Source organism: Neltuma alba, unplaced genomic scaffold (assembly GCF_004799145.2).
Source record: "Neltuma alba isolate B1F8T4 unplaced genomic scaffold, ASM479914v2 tig00010087_pilon, whole genome shotgun sequence".
Lineage (NCBI taxonomy): Eukaryota > Viridiplantae > Streptophyta > Magnoliopsida > Fabales > Fabaceae > Neltuma > Neltuma alba.
Window position 1 is genome coordinate 530,647 of NW_021635044.1, and position 22,271 is coordinate 552,917.

The window sequence follows — 22,271 nt, forward strand, 5'->3', positions numbered from 1 at the left end:
CAGCACCTAAAACCCTCCAAATTCAAGGAAAACTAGCAAACTTCAAGCTAGGATCTACTAAGATATGTCTAAACTTGATTTTGTCTAGATTTAAGGGTTGTTTTGATTGAAATTTCATGACAAACTCCAAGGCGTCATGCTGTGATTTTTTGGCCTGATTGAGGAAGCATTAAGGAAGGATAGAAACCGTGAATATGAGCTTGGAACTACATGTTTAATTGAAGTTTGGCTTGATTTTTGGAAGAAAATCAAAGTTAGGGTTTATATAGACCCCATTTGGCCACTTTGGTTTCCTGGGGTTAGAGATTGTTTCAGTGTAATTTGATGATTCTAATGAGTTTAAAAGGTGTTTTTGTGTAGAGAAACACTAAAACAAATATTTAAAATCATTGTAATAAAAAATAGAAATTTTGGACTTCAATACTATCCTATTTGGCCAAGTCAAGATGAAAGGGAAGAAATGTGATTTTGTTAAATTTGATTTGATATTTGAATTCTACATAAAAAAATTGTGCAGGAATGGCCTAAGAGATAAGTTAAAATAAAGAGGAATTATGTTAAAAATCAAGAAAAAAGGGGTTTAGTTGAGTTTAATGTCAAGCATTAGTGTTTATGCTTGGATTGTTGGTAATTTGGAATGTGTTTGTGCTTGGCTAGATAGGCATTTTGCAAGAAATCAAAGAGGAGCAGAATAATACTAAGGAGGCTGAATTGATTAAGCAACTAAGAGGTAGAATGAACTCATAATTTGAATGCTTTCTTGCTTTTTAAATATGTATGTGTTCTTTGATTTATGTTGCCATGATATGATTAAGCAAATTTTGTGATTATGTTTGAAATTCTATGTTGAATATGCCTTGGCAATATGTTATGAGGAATGGCATAATGGCTTGATTGATGGCTCTCTTGCTATGGCAATTGATATGCACATGAAATGTTGCATAATGATGTTGAATTTATACTTACATGTCACGTTTTTACATAGCATGAATTACATGATAATTATGATTCATTGCCATTGAGATTTCTATCAAATCTCATTCCTTTATGTTTAAACATTCACCAATTAGGGGTTGGATCAAGCAAGGATAAAGGAAAGGAGATCATATTGGGAGAAAATTGATTGTTATACCGCTTTGAAACAATGCTTGTAATTCTTATGGATTATTATAAATTATGTTGAATGTTTGTATTAATGATAAAAAAACAATATGTATGTGAATATTTGATCAAGGAATTATGTCTTGGCATGGCCTATGTGACTAGCATGGTTATATGGATTGAAAGGGAAAGAATAACCAAGAATAGTAATTTAGGAGGATAAAAGTTGATTTTTTTAAGGGTAAATTTTGACCAACAAAACTTTGTGCAATTGATCGAGTCTTGAGCTAAAATTTGGCAAGCTTATAGATAAGATTTTAGCTTTAAAATAAGTGATATTTTATTAAATTTGGAGTTTTGTACAAAAAGTTATGCCCTTCCAAAATCAGGCATAAATCTTGAAAAATTAAAAAATAACTATATGAACAATACCACTTTGCACGAAATTTGGGATTAATCGATAAGTTCTGGATGCCAATGAGTATTTTTTTCCCTTAGATATGGCACTAAGAGCTTTAAGTAGAACTTGAAACTACTTCATTTTGATTTTTTTAGAATTAGTTATGAATTTTCAAAGTTTGGTTTTTATTAGGGTTACAATGAATAATAACTCAAAGTTAAGAAAATTTAAAGTTCAAATTTTTTTAGCTTAAGGCATAAGAAATAATTCTATATGGTTCCAATTAAGGTAAAATGAGATCTAAAAGTAAGGTTTGACAAAAAGAATGTCGCGTTATTCTTCTGTACCTAATGATATTGGGCTTTTGAGGCATATGAAGAGGGACACATGGCCTCTTAGGTGACAGAAAATGGCACTATTTTGGAGGGCTTGGAGTCAGATCTTGAGCTCTATAAATACCCCCCTCAATATAGTGAAATTTGGCCAAAAAATAGGAAAAACAAGAAAAATTTTGTCCAACTGAAAACTCAACCTTAAATAACACCTAAAACCTCCCAAATCAAAGAAAAATTACCAAGCTTCAAGCAAGGATCCATTAAGGTATGTCTAAGCTTTATTTTGGGTAGGTTTAAGGGTTGTTTTGGTTGAAATTTCATGACAAATCCCAAGCTTGAATGCTACCCATTTTCGGAAACATTGAAGAAGCATTAGGGGAGGATAGAAACCATGAATATGAGCTTGGAATTGCATGTTTAATTGATGTTTGAATTGAATTTTGGAAGAAAACCAAAGTTAGGGTTTAAAACACCCTATTTGGCCACTATGTAACCTTGGGGTTAGAGATTGTTTTAATGTGATTTGATCATTCTAATGACTTTAAAAGTTGTTTTTTAGTGTAGGGAAACACCAAGAAAAAATGTTTAAAATCACTAGAATCAAAAATGAAAATTTTGAAACCTTAAACCTTCCTATTCAGCAACTCAATTTGAAAGGGAAGGAGTGTGATTTTGTTAAATTTGATTTGATATTTGGGGTCTACATGAAAAATTGTGTAGAAATGGCCCAACAAATTGATTGAAACAAAGAGGAAATAATTATGTCAAAAATAAAAAAATGGGTTTAATTGAGTTTAACGTTGAGCGTTAGTGTTTATGCTTGGATTGTTGGTAATTTGGAATGTGTTTATACTTGGATTGATAGGCATTATGTAAGAAAACAAAGAGGAGAACAAAATCCTTAAAGAGGCCGAATTGAATACTTAAGTAAGAGGTAGCATTGAACTCATAATTTGAATGCTTTCTTGCTTGTTTAAATATGTTTATGTTATTTGATTTATGTTGCCATGATGTGATTGAGCAAGTTATGTGATTGTGTATGAAATTCTATGTTAAATATGCCTTGGCAATATGTTATGAGGAATAGTATAATGGCTTGATTGAATGCTCTCTTTCTAAGGCAAATAATATGCACATGAAATGATGCCTGATAATGTTATTTTCATAATAACGTAGCATATTTTTACATACCATGATTAGCATGATAATTATAACTAATTACTACTGAGATTTTCATGAAATCTCATTCTTTTATGTTTAAATATTCACCAACTAGCTGTTAGACTAAGCAAAGACAAGGGAAAGGAGATCATTTTGGGATGTTATGTCTCTTGGAACAATGTTTGCAATTATTATGAATTGCTATGAATTATTGTGAATTATGTTGGATTATTGTATTAATGACCAAAGTTTATATGCATTTGATTATATCATCAAAAAAATCATGTTTTGGCATGGGTTATGTGACTGGAATGGTCATATGAAATGGAAAGAGAAGAATAACCAAGAATTCCATAAAAAGGAGATAAAAGTTGACTTTTTAAGAGCAAAGTTTGACCATATGAAATTTTGTGCAAACAAATGAGAATTTGGCTGAAACTTGGTAGACTTATAGATCATATTTTTAGCTTGCAAAAAAGTGGTATTTCATTGAATTTGGAGTTTTGCACAAAAAGTTATGTTCTTTCAAAATTGGGCTTAAATTCTGAAAAATTAAAAAATAACCATATGAACAATACCAATTCATGTGAAACCCGGGATTGATTGGTGAAGTTTGGACACTAGTGAGTATTTTTCCTTTAAATATCATATTAGGAGCTTTAAATATAACTTTGAATCACTACATTTTGATTTTTCTAGAATTAGTTATAACTTTTTAAAATTTGGCCTTTATTAGGATTACTACGAATAGTACCCGACTTTGTAAAATTTTAAATTTTAAATTTTAAATTTCAAATTTTCAACTCAAGGCCATAAGAAATGGTTCCAATTGAGATAAAATATAGTTTAAATGTAAAGTGTGACAGTTCCAGCCACAAATATTGCTTAGACAACCTCGCCATTCATCTTCTTGGTGTCTCATGGCCCTAAATTCATATTGCATATTATTAGCCAATACATAAAGATCATAAAAATCACTAACAACCCTTACTTTTAAACTTAATTCTTCTTTAACCCTAACTTTTCACTTTCTTAATCTTGACTTCTAAAATAATTCTATTGGTCATTTCTCATTTAATTTTTCATGAGGAATCTAACTATATTTTTGGATTTAACAAAATCCAACTCCTTTCTCTCAAAACACTTAAGGACGAGAGGCTTCCCTTTAAGTTCAAAGTTTTCGTTTTCAATTTTAATGCTTTGAAACATATTTTCTCAACATTACCCTACACAATTTCATCTTCCAAACTCACTGGAAGCATCAAATTAACAAAAATAAAACTCTAGTCTCAAGAACATATCGTGGCTAAAAAAATATTCCTAAATACACAACCATGAAATCTTTCACAAATAATCTCAAAATCACTTGATTCTCATTCCTTTTAAACCTTTAAACATAAGTCTAGTGTCAATCAATCTTTTGTATGATTTAAACATAATTGAACAGCACCTTAGCTAGGGTTTCAAGCTTTCAAAATCTATCAAAACCATGGCTAAGCTTAGCAAGATATACAAATAGCAAGATAAATTACAGTAAAAGCCATAATCATATCTTGTCTTGGAACTTGATCTTGCATGGCTTCCCTTGCTCTTTCTCTTCTCCTTTTCCTCTGTGAATTTTTGACCTCTCCTCCCTCTCCCTTGAGTTGGCTGAAAATTTCACAATGAATAGGAGGGAATGGTATTTATAATACAAGAGTTACCATTTACCTTAGTTAATCTAATTTACCTTTACCATAACACATTGCATTTGCTTAAACCACCCTTCATAAGATCTTGCCATGTAATTCACTGGTGTCTTGATCATGTTTTCTTTCTTTAAGATCATGCCATATGCATGCCATCTAATCACACTTGTGGTAAAACATAATATTTTAATAAATAATTCTATTTCTTCCAAACAGGCTCCTTAACAAATTGTACAATTCTATCCATGTCCTCTCATCCAATTTGCATTAAAATAGAGAGGAAAATAGGGAAATTTGTGCTTCCTCTCACCTCTGATATTCCCCACTGATTTCATAATTTTACAGCATATCGAGTATTTTTCCAGGTCCTAACTTACCAACTAACAGTGGAATATGTCTTGGCACCCTTTTTCATCACAAATAACGTCACATGACATTATATAACATTTATATAGAGGGAGGGATATTTTTTCCTTTGTTCTTTCATTAGACACTTAATACTATTTATTTCGAAGTAAACTTGACCGAATTCTCTCTATCTGTTTATGACTCTGAGAATTTGTCTTCAAGTACCAATACTGTATTTTCATTGTCACATCCCAAATTTTAGGTATAGAAGTACCAGAATTAGCCTGAAATGGGCAAACTATCAAACTACCAGACCCTTTTTGGTAGAGGTACAGGGAGATTTCTATAGACTAAATCGTAAGGAAAAAGTTTTCTATGATTGAAAAAAGAGAAAGTTAGAGACTCTAATGAAGTATCGAGGCGCAAGAATGAGAAATAGAGATGAATGCAGGCCAAATGTTAGAGCCTCAAGGAGGTGAATTATGGGGTTAGTTGAACCAGGGGCAAAATCATAATTTTACAAAGTTTCGGGCTAGTAAGGGCAAAAATAACAATTATGCCTGAAAATTTCAGAAAAATCCCAGAAAATAAGAAATGGCATGTTAAGCCCTGTATGAGAAGTTCAGGGGTCCGGTATAAGGATTTGAGGTAATTAAGGGCCAAAGGTTGTACTAGGAACCCCTAGAAAGAGGATTCCTGAGACTAAACCTAAGTAGGGATTAAACGCAAATTTTGCAAAGTTTAAGGTCGAAAAGGACAGTGATGGAAAGTAGGCTTGGATACTTCAAAAAAATTTTAAAAAAATAGGAATGAGGTCCAAAAACCCATTTAAGGAAAAAATGACAAAAATACCCCTGAAAGGAATTTGTGGAATTCCTAAGGTTTCGGCTAATTTTGAATATTAGTGAAAATTAAATTATTTAAAATACAGGGACTCCTAAAATAATTGAAAAAAAATGGAAGAAAATACTTAAAAAATTATCACAAGTTTTAAAAATAATTCGGTGCCTAGAAAATGAAGAGGTTGGCTTTAATAGAATTTAAAGCCTATTTATATACTATCCAGGAAAAGTCAAAGTAAACTGTCTAAAGGTTGACTTTTGACTTAAGAAAAGTTAGAGAAATTTCCTGTGATGTATAACAGTATTGGTACCTAGAGACAGATTCTCGAAGTCATGGATTGATAGAAAGAATTTGGTGAAATTTACTCTAAAATAAATATTATTAATTTTTTTAATTGAAGAACAAGGGAAGAGCATCACTTCCTCTTTAGGCATATTATATGATGTCATGTGGACTTATTTTAGGTGACAAAATGATGCCAAAACATGTCTCATTAGTCCCTGGTAAGTCAGGACATGAAAAAGTACCCGATACGGTGCAAAATAGCAAGTGGAGGAATTTCTAGGGGCTATATTTTACACGAATTTCTTATTAATTTCCTCCCTATTTTAATGTTCAAACAATGAATGGACATGGAAGGGACAAGTGTACGGTTAGATGAAGGACACGTGGATGGTTGGATGCAAGACTCGTGTACGGTCGGATGCAAGACACGTGTACGGTTGGATTAAAGACATGTGGCTTGATGATGTAAGAATGATGTCATAAGGACACATGTCATCACAAGACAAAGAAGGAAAATGAACGGTGAAGATTAAACCACCTATTTACAAGATCAAGGGTCAAGATTCAATCTTGTTTTCTATAAATACCACTCCCCTCCCTTCCCTCCCCTCATTTCATCCTAAGCTCAAGAAAACCATAGGAAAACTCTTGCAAAATGAATTCTAGAGAAAAGAAGAAGAAGGGAAGAGAAAGATCAAGTGATCTCATGCTAGATCAAGCTCTAAAACAAGATATGTTTATGGTTTTTGATGTAGTTTTCACTACCCTTATTGTTATTGAGTTTGGTTATGGATTTTAATGGTTTTTGGGAGCTTGAAATCCTTGGGGGATATGCTGAACAAAATTTATAAAATTAGGAAAAGATGAAATTGATGTTAGATCTGTGTTTAAGGGATAGCAAGGAGTAAGATTCAAGTGGTTCTAACTTTGTATTAATTGAATTCCATGACTTTGGAACCAAAAAGAATGCCACAGCTTGACTGGCTTATATGCCTAGGATCTGATTTTATTGATTCCAAGGCTTCTAATGGATTTAAAATGGAAAATTGTGTAGGAGCAAGATGAAAGAATGAAGTTGGAAGCATTAGAATCAAAACTGAAATTTAAGTGGCAGATTTCGGTTTCGGCCTAGAACCTGGTGAACGAGTTGGATTTTGATGAATCTAAGTTCATATTTGGATTCCTTGGGAAAAATTATATAGGATTGGCCTAAGGGAACAATTTTTACAAAGTTAGAACACTATATTATAAATTAAGGAAAAGAGATTAAGTTTAAGGACATAAGTCTTCCACATTGTGTAGTTTTTGGTCCTAGTATGTAATATGACCCTTGTGGTTGTGATTAGGACCTTGAGACATCCAAGAGAAGTTTTGGATGCAGTTGACCAAAAGCTAGATGGTTGGCAAGCTTAGGGAGCAAGTTGAAGAACAAGAGAAAACTTATAGTGCAAGGTGGTAAACTTACCCCTTTATGTGCTTGATATGGTGTGCTTATGTGTTGATTTGTATATGTTGACTATATGATGTTGTGAGCTAATGATTGTTGCTAGAAATACTGTTCTTAATATGTTTTCATGCCCTTGCATTTTTATAACAAGCATAAAGCATGATGGCATGTCACTAGTTAACCTAAGTTTATGGAAAATTACGTACCATACGATTTTTCTATAATTTGTTATGATTTTTCAAAGTTGGACCAAAAATAAGGAATTTAACCAGTGAACAGTAACCCAAGAACCAATTACAAATTTTTAATCTACGGGCTTGCTTCGTGAATCACTTAAACCATAACGCTTCCAAATGCGTACTTTGAGGGGTTAAAGAAAGGATGTTTCATTCATCATGAGGAATTTCTGTAATTTTTCTCTAATCAAAAGTCAACTCATAAACAGTTTATTTCAACTTTTCCCAGATAGTGTAAAAATAAGCTTTAAATTCTGTTAAAGCTAACCTCTTTTCTTTTTAGGTACAAAATTATTTTTAAAATCTGTGATAGTTCCTCAAGTATTTATTCCCCATTTCTTCCAATTATCTGAGGCCTTCTCATATTTTAAATAACTTAATTTTAGCTAATATTTATAATTAGCTAAAATCCTGGGAATTTCATTAACTTGCTCCCAAGGTATTTTTGTCATTTTTAGCCTTAGGAAGAATCTCAGTAGCAAACAATACACATACGTATGAAAGAAATGGTTAGGTCTATGACATGCTTCGTCTCATGCTCTCATAGCTTCATGCTTATAAAATGACATTCTAATACTCAATGTTTCATTCACACTTGACCATGAAATATAAAAGAGATAGAGCAACATTCAATCTTTCATATTCTAAATCATCATTAAGTAACATCAACACACAAGCATACATATCATGTACATAATAAGGACAAGTTTACTACAGTGTGTCTTTAAGCCTTGTCCTTGTTCCCTTTGCCTCCAACCACCAACACTGCTTGGACAACCTTGCCATTCTTCTTTCTTGATGTCTCCTAGTTCTAAATCCACATTACAAGTCAATGGCCAATCCATTAGGACCATGAAAATTACTAACCATTCTTAATTCTCAAACTTGTTTCTCTTTGACACTAAATTTTCACTTTCTTAATCTTAGCTTATAAAATTATTTTCTTGGTTATTTCCTACTCAATTTTTTATGAGAAATCCATATATGAGCTTGGATTTAACAAAATCCATCTCCTTCCCTTAGAAATTCTTAAGGCCGAGGGGTATAAGGTTTGTAATTTAAATTTTTATTTTCAGTTCTAATGCTTCTAAACATATTTTTTCCACAAAATCCTACACAATTTCATCACTAAACTCATCAAAAGCATTAAATCCGCATGAATCAAATGCTAACCCTATGAATAAGTCTTGGCCGAGAGGTTCCTTAATATTACACAATCATGAAATTCATCCAATTTTATCTCAAAATCACTTGATTCTCATTCTTTTTAAACCTTTAAACATAATTCCAATATCAGTCAATCTTTTTTATGGTTTAAATATAATTGAACAACACCTCAACCTAGGATTTCAAGGTTTCAAAATCCATCAAAATCATAACCAAGCTTAACAAGACAAAAACCAAGGTAAACTATATCGAAAACCATAACCATACCTTACCTTGAAGCTTGGATTTACCTTGTTCTTCATGCTCTTTCTCTTCTTCTTTCCTTTATGAACTCAGCCCCTTCCTTCCCTCCTAATGCTTGGTCAAAAACCTTAGGCAAATGGAAGGGAATAGGTGAAACATCCTTCCTTTAACCTCTTAAAGTACGCATTTAGAAGTGTTACGGTTCAATCACTTCACGAACCAAGCCTGTAGATTGAAGATTTGCAATTGATTCTCGGGTTACTGTTCACTGGTTAAATTCTAGATTTTTAGTCCAACTTTTTAAAATTATAACTAATTCTATAAAAATTGTATTGAGGTGCTCCAAAATTCTACTTCAATCTCTTTCAATTCTCTATAGGAGAAAAATATCAAACTAGACTCATCTCAAGCCAATTCATACAGTTTAATCCATGAAAATCTCTATTCATTTGGTAAATTTTGGAATTTTCCATTTTCTTGGCTCAAATTTGGAGATTCGTATCTCTTAGTATACACATCCAATTGAGGCAATCTACCTCTCATTTTAAAGCTTGGGATGTGTATAATACATCTGTCAAGTTTCATGGCTTAACTTGTACATTTGATAGGTCAAACTAGAGCTGGAAGTTGACTGTTTCAGGACCTACGTTTTATCCATTAGATAATTCTTGCTTTAATTCTTTTTATTGTTTTGGCATGCATAACTTGGCTTTATTCTTTCTCATTCATTCTCATACATTTTCATTCATATTATAAACATTCTAAAAAAATACATTGCATCATTAGCATCCATATACATAATTTACATCATAGGAGAATTATACATTAACCAATAGCTTCATTCGTTAACGTGAATAATTCTTCACTTTCATCTCTTTCCTTCTCATTCTCTCCTTCATGCAATCATTGTCCATAATACTTGACCTAAATAGTTGGTTAGGGAGGGGTGAGATTTGGAAGAATCTCAGTAGCAAACAATAACCACCCAAATATACATGGCAAGCTTGGCATTCATAACATGCTTGCAACTTAATATCTTGATAATATAATGACATGTTTGAAAATCATCATGCATTTATCATAAAACACATAGTCCTATGACACATTTCAAATATATTCACAATCACAATGTATGAATTCATAAAACCATATAAACACAGAACATATCATACATGCAAGCAAATACCAAGCACATAAGAGTAGGGTAAAGTTTGCAACCTTGTGTTCTTAAGCTTTCTTCTTACTCTCTTTTGCTTCCAACCATTAAGGTTACTTGCTCAACCACATCCAAACCTTCTCTTGGATGCATCAAGGTCCTAATCACAACCACAAGGGTCACATTACTCATTAAGACTAAGAATTACACAACATGGAAGACTTATGTCCTTAAACTTAATCCTTTTTTTCTTAATTTATAATGTAGTGTTCTAGCTTTGTAAAAATTATTCCCTTAGGCCAATCCTACACAATTTTACCCAAAGAATCCAAATATGAGCTTAGATCTATCAAAATCTAGCTCCTTCCCCTAGTCCTAAGCCAAAACCAAAATTTGCCACTTAATTTTTAGTTTTGATTCTAATACTTCCAACTCCATTTTTCATCTTATCCCTACAAAATTTTTCATTCTAAACATATCAGAAGCATCAAAATCATCAAAATCACATCTTAGACATAAGAACCATGTTTGGCCGAAACAGTTCCTCAAGTTATACAATCACGAAATTCAACCAATTTCAGTATAAAACCACTTGATTCGTGTTCCTTTCAAGCCTTTGAACATTAATCTAACATCAATTTCATCTTCCCCTACTCTTAATAATTTCATGCAGCATAACCCCCAGGGTTTCAAGCTCCTAAAAATCATTAAAATCCATAACCAAACTCAACAACAACAAGAGCAGTGAAAACTATATCAAAAACCATGAACATACCTTGTTTTGGAGCTTAATCTTGCATGGGACCACTTGGTCTTTCTTTCTCCCTCTTCTTTCTCTCTCTAGAAACCATTTTGCTAGAGCTTCCTGAAGGTTTCCTCTAGGTTGGACAAAAATGAGGGAGGGGAGGGGGTATTTATAGAAAACAAGACTAAATATAGGCCGTTGATCTTAAAAATATATGGCTTGATCTAGATCATTCATTTTCTCTTTTAATCTCATGGTAAAAAGTGTCCTATGACATCATATTTACCTCATCATGATGACAACATACTTACATCATCAAGCCACATGTCCCCAATCCAACCGTACATGTGTCTTACATCCAACCGTACACGTGTTACCTTCTTTTCCCATCTAACTGTACACTTGTCTCCTCCATATTCCTTCATCATTTTGGCATTAAAATAGAGAGGAAATTAATATAAAATTCATGCAAAATACAACCCTTAGGTATTCCTCCACCTATCTTGTCATTTTGCACCGTATAAGGTACTTTTTCAGGTCCTGACTTTCCCAAGACTACTGGGACATGTTAGGACACCATTTTCTCACTTCAAATAAATCCACATGGCATTATATAACATACCCAAAGAGAGAGTGATGCTCTTCCCTTGCTCTTCCATTAAAATAATTAATAATATTTATTTCAGAGTAATCTTGATCGAATTCTTTCTACCGGTTCATAACTCCGAGAATCTATCTCTAGGTACCAATACTATTTATTCATCATAGGAAATTCCTCTAATTTTTCTTAAGTCAAAAGTCAACCTCTAAATAGTTGACTTTGACTTTTTCTGGATAGTGTATAAATAGACTTTAAATTCTATTAAAACAAACCTCTTTGCTTTTTGGGGGATGGAATTATTTTTAAAACCTATGATAATTCCTTAAGTATTTTTTTCCATTTTCTTCCAATTATTTGAGACCTTCTTGTACTTTAAATAATTTATTTTTGAAAATATCCCAAATCAGTCAAAACCCTGGGAATTCCATAATTTCCTTCTAGGGGCATTTTCGTCATTTTTAGCCTCATACAGACCTCTGAACCTTATTCCCATTTTTCTATAATTTTTCTAAGCTATTTAGGTCTTAGCCTACCATTTCCCTTTTTCTGGGATTTTCAGGCATAATTTTTATTTTTACCCTTACCAGCCCCAAACTTTGCAAAATTATAATTTTACCCCTAGTTTAGCTTAACCTCAAAATTCACCTCATTGAGGCCTCTAACATAATCTTTGGCCTATATTTATTTCTATTTCTCATTCTTGGGCCTTAGGACTTCATCTAAGTCTTTACCTTTCTCTTTTCTCAGTCCTAAAAAATTTTTCTTTTGCGATTTAGTCCCTAGGAATCCTACTGTCCTTCCAGGAAATCTCTAAGACCTCTGCTAAAAAAACCCTGGTAGCCTACCCATTTCAGGCTAATTTTGGTACTTCTAGGCCTAAAATTTGGAATGTGACAATAGGTATCTATAATGTTAGAGTTACCATTTATGTTAGGTTGATTAAATTGCTTTTATCATAACACTTGTCATCTAACAAAGCCTTCTCCTCTATGATTTTGCTAAGTGTTATCATCAATTTGCCAAGTGTCTTGGCTTCTAGATTCCTTATTTACCATGGGACTTGCCATGTATTTCTTCTTTAGGCCATATACTCCATGATCTTGTCATGTGACCTTAATCATATTACAATTTCCTCACATGGAATTAGAATAATTTTACCAATAAAAAACTCTTAGGTGGCATGAAAATGAAGAGGAGAAGAGAGAATTGGAAAGTTTTTTCAATAGGTTTCCAATCGTTCAATCTAATTTGCCTCTTATTGGTTCCTTTTCTTGTTCCACATGCCTTCATGAAATTTCTAGCCAATGGAAGAGCTTCCATATGGTGCCATCGAAGAGGAAAAGAGAAGAAAATAGCCAACTCCATTGACAAGCTAGTCAACCTCACTGAGTCACACAATAGAGATCTTACCATACTGCGTAGATAGAGGACTATCTAAAACATCCTTCCTTATACCTTCTTTAATATGAATTTGGAAGTGTTATGGTTTAAGAGGTTCATGAAACAAACCCATAGATTGAAAATTTAAAGGTTACTTCTTGGGTTACTATTTAGTGGTTAATTCTAGATTTTCGATCTAACTTTGAAAAATCATAATTAATTATAAAAAAGTAGTATTGAGGTGGTTCAAAATTCTATTTTAATATCTTTCAATTATCCACAGGGAAAAAAATATCAATTTGGACTCAACCCTTGCCAATTCATATAGTTTATTGTGTGAAAGTTACTGTTCATTTGGTAAAAATTGTACTTTCCAGTTTCTCTGCCCTAACTTTGATTAAGCATAACTCTTAGTACAGACATCCATTTCAAGTCATCTACCACTCTTTTTAAAGATGAGGATGTTTAATTTAACCATGCCAAATTTCACTGGCAGATTCAATCATTTGCTTCACTTCCATTCTATCATCATTTCGTGACTCAATTAGGGATCATTTATCCTTCTTACTTGCATTAACAATACATAATTAATTCTTCCCATGCATAATTTCATTCCATCAATACACTAAACATTCCCATAAATTATCATAACCAATCATACATGCCATCATCATTATTTAACATCACATAATATTAGTGGCATGTTCATAACTTACATTGGCATATAAAGTATACAATGTAATATAATACATTTCTTTAAATTATTTTCCTCTTTTCCTTGCTTCTACTTCTTGATTTCTTCTCTCATGCTCTTTGTACCTATTATGGTTAGTTAAGGGATGGTAAGATTTGAAAGAATCTTAGTAGCAAACATTACCATCAATGCATACAAGATAGATGCAAGTGTATGACATGCTTACTTGATCTAGCTCATGCTTACTTATAACATGTTCTCATGCTCAATGTTTCACATTAACATGCATGGCCATGAAAAATATCAACAAAAAAAAGAGCATCATCCTTGTATTTGCATCTCATATCATCATCAAACAACATAATGCATATCAACATACAAGCACACAAGAAAGGTAAGTTCACTACCTTTTATCCTTAAGCTTTCCTCTTGCTCCCTTTACTTTCCAACCATCAAAATTGCTTGATTAACCTTGTCATTAATCTCTTTTAATGTCTCATGGCCTTAATTAACATCAACACATAATGCCAATCACTTATTAGAGCCATGATCGTAAGTAACATAAAACTTTGCTCTCTTTAAGCCATAATGTCTTCTAACTTTTAAACTTGATTTCTAATTTTTCTAAAATTAATTCCACATGCTATTCTCACATAATTTTGCATATAGAATCTATTTCAAAGCTTAAAATAATCAGAATCCAACTTCTTCCCCTTGAACAAACTTTTGCCGAACACAGGGTTTTAAGGTAAAAATTCTATTTTCAATTCTAGTGCTTCTAAACTTGCTTTTTCACATTTATCCCACAAAATTTTTCATTCTAAACGTATTGGAAGCATCAAAATCATTAAAATCCAACCCTATCTTAAACTCTAAGTCTGGCCAAAATTTACCCAAAGTCAAGGGGAGGTTGGATTTCTTGCAAGCTCATCACAAAATCACTAAATTCAAGCTTGTTTCTACCTCTTGATCCTTAAGCTAATATAAATCCATTATTTTATTAACTAGAATAGATCTGAAAAGCAAGATAAACAAGGGTTTTCATTCTCTAAAATTCAACAAAATCCAAAGCCAAGCTTATCAACAATAAGGATAGCAAAAACTACATCAAAAACCATAATCATACCTTATTTTGGAACTTTAACTTGTATAGAATCTCTTGGCTTCCTCTTCTCCTTCTCCACTTAAGTAGCATGGCCTCCCTCTCTTTTTCTTCAAGTTGGTCCAAACTGTGGCCAAATGGGAGGGGGGATATTTAGCAACACCAACATAAATCATAACCATTGATCAAGAAATTACAAGATCTAATCTCGACCATCCATTTCACCTCTTCGTCTTATGATGACATGTGTCCTCATGACATCATGCTTACATCAAGTATGCTATGTCTCTCTTTTATTTCATCTTCCATGTCAATCGTACATATGTCTTTCATCCAATTGTACACATAATCCCTTGCACGTCCCTTCATCATTTTGGCATGAAAATAGGGATTAATAGAAAATTTGTACAAAATGTGGCCCCTAGGTATTCCTCCATCTATCTTGCCATTCTGCACCGTATCGGATACTTTTTCGAGTCCTGACTTACCCGATACCAATGGGACATGTTTTGACACCCTTTTCTCACCTCAAATAAGTCCACATATGCTGTCATCTCAGAGAAGCATAGAAGAAAATAGTTAGCTCTATTGACAGGTTACTTAGCCTCACTAACTCACGCAATAAAAATTTTGCTGTATTGGGTAGATAGAGGACTGTCTAAAACGTGCCCATACTACATTCTGATTTTTCTACTGTCCATAAATATCCCTTGGTGACTTAGCATGATGACTTGTAGGCTCATTAATGGCATCATGATTCATTTGCTAACTCAGCACGCCGAGTTATATGATCACTCAGCACTTTTATAAATGCGTCATCATTACCTTTAGATATTTTCTCCTTTTTTGTGGTAATCATTCTAAAGCTCTAAAAATTTATCTGTCTATACCGTAAAATTCCTTAAATTTTGGAGAAAATCTATAAATTTTCTCTAGTCATAACTCAATCCGTAAGTATTTCTTTTTGAATTTCCAGTAAATTGCCCTTTTCAGCATAAATAGGCTTTAAATATTTTTAAAGCCATATTGCCAGTCCTCTAAGGATGAGACTAATTTTATAATTTTTTGTAGCCTCTTAACTTTTGAGTCCCCATTTTTACCCATTTTTCTAAGGCCTTCCTATAGCTCAAATAATTAAATCTATCTGTATATATCAAAATAAGCTACAATTTTTAAAATTCATTTAAAATCAATACAAGGACATTTTTGTCATTTTTAACCTCAAGTAAACCTCATAATCTCATTTCCCATTTTATCGAAATTTTCTGGAATTTTCTAGGCTTATTTTCTGACATTACCCTTTTCAGTCTGAAACCTTTCGACTTTACAACTTAGTCCCCATTAGGACTTAACCTCAAGAATCATTCATTTGAGATCTCTAGCACAACTTTTAGCCGTCATTCATCTCCATTTCTTATTCTTGGTCCTTAAGACTTCTCTGAAGTCTTTAACTTTATTTACGTTTTAGTCCCTAGAGCTTTCCCAATTTGTAGTTTAGTCCTTGAAAATCCTGTTACTTTCCTTTCACATTGCTAAGAGTCTTGCTCAAAGAGATTTAATAGCCTATCCATCTTAGGCTAGTCCTTACACTTTCAGGCCCAAAATTCAGGATATTACAATAAATATTTGTTAAAAATAAGTAATTTATTTAGCTTCTTTACTCTACCCAAATTAATTGAGAAACTCTTATATTAAAGATCAATAGAGTGTTTGGAAGGTCCACACGAAGTTGAGGTGCTCATTCCATGCTCATTAGAAAAATGAGCATAGAGTGTTCATCATAATCTAGACTATTCGGACTTATTTTAGATGGTTTAGAATTAAATTAAATTAAATGTTTTATATATTTTAAAATAAAAAATACTCATGAATTTATACCAAAAGTTTAACCAACACCATCGATTTTCATTGGGCTTAAATATACTAATCAAAGTTTGAAAATGGGTCAATAATGATAGTGTTGTTTATGCTTCAACATTTGACTGTGAGTGAGACCATATTTGATCAAATAAGGTGACATGGAGCCACATATTGGATATGTATTTCCAAGTGGCAATCAACATAGATGAGTTAGCAAGCCAAAAAGTTAGGATAGGAAAACATTTTAAAAATGGTTAAGGATTTTAAAAAAAATTGAAAAAAAAATATTAAGATTGGAAAGAGAAAAGAATTGAAACAAAAAGAAATGGAGAGGTGAAACTAAGAATCTAGGGTTGGGGAAGCGAGAAAGCATGAAAGCGAGAGAAGTAGAGAGTTAGGAATATAGGGTTACGAATCATGGGTGGGGAAAATGAGAAGGCGACTTTGATAGAGTGGGACAGAAGTGCATGTGACTTGATTCTTCTACTACTACATGTTACCAAGAACTGACAAGAAGGAATCCAAGGTAAGCATCAATTAGGATACATTACAAGTTGTTTTTTTTGTAGTTACAATGGAATAGCATTGAAGACCTAGTGGTAATAAATGGTATTTTGTCTTCATAGATATAATGGCTTCAAATGGGGAGGACAACATCAGAAGAGAAGAGGAAAATACGGAGATGTTAGAAGAGAAGCATGCAAGGTTATTGAGAAAGCAGAGCAAGAGGTTATTGAGGATCTAGGAGGCATAGAAGGTTTTCAAGATATTAAATTAGATGATTTTGAGCCCACTATAGACTGTGAGAATGAAATTGTGGAAGGCAAGGTTAAGGTAAACTGTCAAACTAAGAAAGAGATAGAGGTAATTGTTGTTAAGCCTGTTGGTGATGATGATAATGATCATGTTACTAGGATTGACAATTGTGATATTGGCAGAGATAAAGGAAGATAGAAAGTCATTAAGGAGTATGAAAAAGAGAGAGAGACTAAAAGTGATGAGGAAGAGAATGGAAGTGAGTATGTTAAAAGGAGGAAGAGGATAGTGATTATGAGAATTATGAGTCCCAAAGTGGGTGAAATATATATATGGAGAATAAAAGTGATGATAAGTAGCAAGATGTGGGCCTTGGTAATGATAAGGGGCCTATGAAGCAAGAATTGAGCTAACAGGAAAGTGAAGGGCCAACTAGTAGGCCCTTGTTCATGTTACTTATGACTTTCATGGACAAGGAGTGTCACATCCCACCGAATTTAATATTGGTAGAAGGGATAAAATTTAATTCAAGAGCCAATATGAAAGGTAGACTGGCTTATCAAGCCAGGCATGACATAAGATCCGGATAAGGTTCATATTAGCATTTTTAAAATTATCAGTCCAAGAAGGGCAAAATAGGAAAATTGGGGAAAAATTCTAGAAAATTCTTGAAAAATAGTAAAAAGGTAAATTAAATGTTTTGGAACCTTAATGGAGACCCTAGAGGTGAAATTGGTGTAAAAATGAATTATTACATAATTTCCCGAATATGGAGATTTTTTAGGAAAAGCAGTGAAAAATAGGACAAAAATAATTATTTTAAATAGCTAGAGGCCTCAATAATTCTGGGAGAAGTATTGATTGATTATTTAAATATTTATGAAATTTATAAAATTGATTTCAGGCCTTGAAAGCACAGGAATTAATTTTAAAGAATTTATTTTTTCTTAGTTACACCAATAAAAGCCTAATTGAGGAAAATTCAAAATAAATAGTTAGAGGTGGAGAAAAATCATGAAAATTTTTAGATCATGTCCTTACATTAAAAATGGGATTTTTCATGGAGAGAAATAAATTTTTGGAGGCCTAAAAAAATTATGGAATGTTACTAGTGAATAGTAACTGATAAAGTTTTGAAATGGTTTGGGATTGTAATTTGGTTTGCAGGACATCTTTTTGGACCATCTTAAACCATTTGTGGGCCCCATATTGATCCCAATTAAGGCCCAATTTCGTGACAATTCCAGACCCTTCCATTAAATTAGAATAAAAGCCAATTTCACACAAAATATCAGTGAGAATATTCTGAAGAGAGAACACTTGTCATGGTCTGAAAATTTGGGCATTGGATGGCAGCCACATGGCCATTTTTTTGGCCAAATTTCATCAACAAGTGAGGGGAGTAAGCATATTTTTCTTGTCTATCAATTCTGATATTTGGATTCTACATGAAAAATTGTGTAGGAATGAACCAAGAGATTAATGGAAACAAAGAGGGAGTAGTTATGTCAAAAATCAAGAAAAAAGGAGTTTAATTGAGTTTAATGCCAAGCATTAGTATTTATGCTTGAATTATTGATGAACGGGAATGTGTTTATGTATGAATTGATAGGCATTGTGCAAGAGAACAAAAAGAAACCCAAAGGAATTGAAGAGGCTGAATTGGTTCAAGAGTAAAAGAGGTAGCTTTGAATCAATTTGATTGTTTTTCTTGCTTACTTAATGTGTATGTGTTGCTTGCTTTATGTTTCTATTAATTGATTTATTTATACTATGGTATGGAATGCTCTTTGATATTTGATATGCTTTGGCCAAATACACATTGATGTAAAATGTGAATATATACTAATTTTCTTGACGGAATGACGGAATAAGGTACTATTCATGGTATTGGAATTGATTATTATGTATTGTAACATGTCACATGTTGTAGAGCTTGATTAACATGATAATTATGATTCATTGCTATTAAGATTTCCATGAAATCTCACTCCTCTCAATGTATAAACAATAATAGGAACCTCAAGTGGTGTTGCCAATGGCAAGGAGAAAGGATTGGAAGTCATATTGGAAGAGGATTAAGCTTAATGTCATTGAAGTATGATTTGTAAATTATTATGAGTTGTTATGTATTGTTGTAGACTATGTTGGAATATTATATTAATGATTAAAGATGCTCTATCTATGAGCAATTGACTAAGAAATTATGTTTATGCATGTGTTATATGATTGGAAAGCTAGATGAAAGGAAAGAGAAAGAAAAAGCAAGAATTGTATGAAGAAAGGATAAAAGGTTGACTTTTTTAGGGTAAAATTTGACCAACATGATTTTGGGCCATTGGATGAATCTGAATCTAAAATTTGGCATGCTTATAGATCCTATTTTTATCTTTAAAAAAAGTGGTAAATCATTATATTTGGAGCTTTGTACAGAAAGTTATGCCCTTCCAAAGTTGGGCATAAATCCTAAAAAATTAGAAAATAACCAAATGAATAGTACCATTTTGAACAAAATCTGGGATTGGTGCATGAGGTTTGGATCCAATGCATATTTTTTCTCTAAAGAGCATGTCAAGAGCTTTCCATAGATCTTGGAACCACTTCGTTTCAATTTGTTCAAAATTAGTTATAAATTTTTAAAGTTGGCAAAAATTGTTGTGAATAGTGAATAGTAACTCGGAATCAAAGTTAAAATTTTGAAATTTTGTCATGCTCAAGATTTGAATAATGGTTCCGAATGGTTCCAATTGTTATATAATGGGGTAATAAAAGAGGTGTAACAAGGAGGAGTTGAAGAGGAAAGTGGACAGGTATGCCATAAATATGGGGGTGAACTTGAGGGTAGCCCAAAATGATAGGAGCTTATTTAAAGTGGTGTGAGAAGGGTTGTCCCTTTTGTTTGTATGCTCCTAGGGATTGGTTGGATGTAAGGTTTCAGTTCAAAACACTGTGCTATGAGCATAGTTGTGCTCTGGTATATAAGAGCCCAAGAGCTTCTGTCAAGTGGCCGACTAAGTATTTCAAGGAGGAAGTTTAAGAAATGTCTAAATTTAAGATTAGTGAGATGAAGGAGGTTGAGATGGAGTTGAAGACGCATGTCAATCAACAAAAATACAAGAGGGCGAAGAGGAAAATAATGCAAGAGATGGAAGGAAGTTATAAAGATGAATTGGCAAAGTTAGAGGCTTATTGCAATAAACTAAGGAAATCAAACTCGGGTTCAGATGTAAGTGTTGAATTGAGTAATGAGGCATTAAAGCAACGGAGAAGGGTGTTCAGAAGGATATATGTGACAACCATTCTTCCAAAAACCCATTTAGATTAAATTAAATAATTTATTTGAAAAATTAATCATGACAGAAAAGAAGAAACCTTAAAATTATAAGACCACTATCATGGTTAAAAGGAATAAACTTATATCACGAGCAATACCAATCACTACCTTAAGCCTTGGACTTCCAGAGTACATAAATACCATTTAACCATTAGCCCAAACAAAACTCATACTTTCAAACATACGAACTGTTAAATCATTTTAAAATAAGCTATGAAGTCCATTAATCAAAAGTCAACACTTTCAAAAGAGTGTCACATGCAAAGTCTTAAAGACCTCTGACCTTCTAATGACCCCCCATCAGATAGTAGTAATCAAAAGTATTAGTTTACAATATTCAAGTAGATAAACCCTATGTGGCAATATATAATAAATCAGCACATAAAACAAAAGCAGGGAGGCTATACAAGCTATAACAGCACACTATGTCTTCGAAACTTTCCCTAATGGACACCACCTGAGCTATCACTGGAAGATAGTAAAAACCGTAGGGTGAGACAAAAGCCTTAATAACCAACTTTTCAACTCATCATACATACTAATATGTGCTCGTGAGGTGTCAAGTGGGACAGTTATTAATTCCCAACAAATATAGATATATCAATAAAAATATAAAACAAGAATATTAATATAATCTCAATCATCCAAACCCTCATTATGGGGGCAACACACAAGCCACATAAGTTTATCCCTTACTATAGGGGATTAATCAGACATACAGGCCTATCCCTCACTTTAGGAGACGAATAAGAAGCCACAAAGGCATATCTCTCACTATTGGGGACGAAGTAAGCAAACTAATGTGTACCAATGACATCCTTACCATATGGTAGAACTGGACTTAATTCCAAAACCAAACAACATCAAATTAATCACAAAATATCTGGAAATATGTCAAGCTTTTCTCAACAAAATTCATAAGATATAGATTGTATATTATACTCTTTTTTTTTCCAAACATCTCAATCACAATTTTAAAAATTCTACAAGACAATTTTCATAAATCAAAAGTTATAAAATAGCTACTCGAGTTCTAAATAGTTCATCATTATTCTAAAATAGCAAAATACTCATAAACAACATATTAGCATATATAACAAATGGAAAGTGGTTACTTTTCACCAAAGCAATAAAAAGAATTATCACAAGGTCAATCTTTTGCTCAACCAATAATTAATCTACATAATTAATATAACCACATATTAATATAAGCTAATTAATTAATTAAGCTTATATATATTAGTTAAATTTCTAATTTAATTTAATTCTAATTTTTAGAACTAACTTATAGTTTTCTAACAAGCTAAATTATTTATTTACATCCTCCAAATTATTTACTTTAATAAAAAGAATTTTTCAAATTTTGCAAATGTCAAATTATTATGTTCT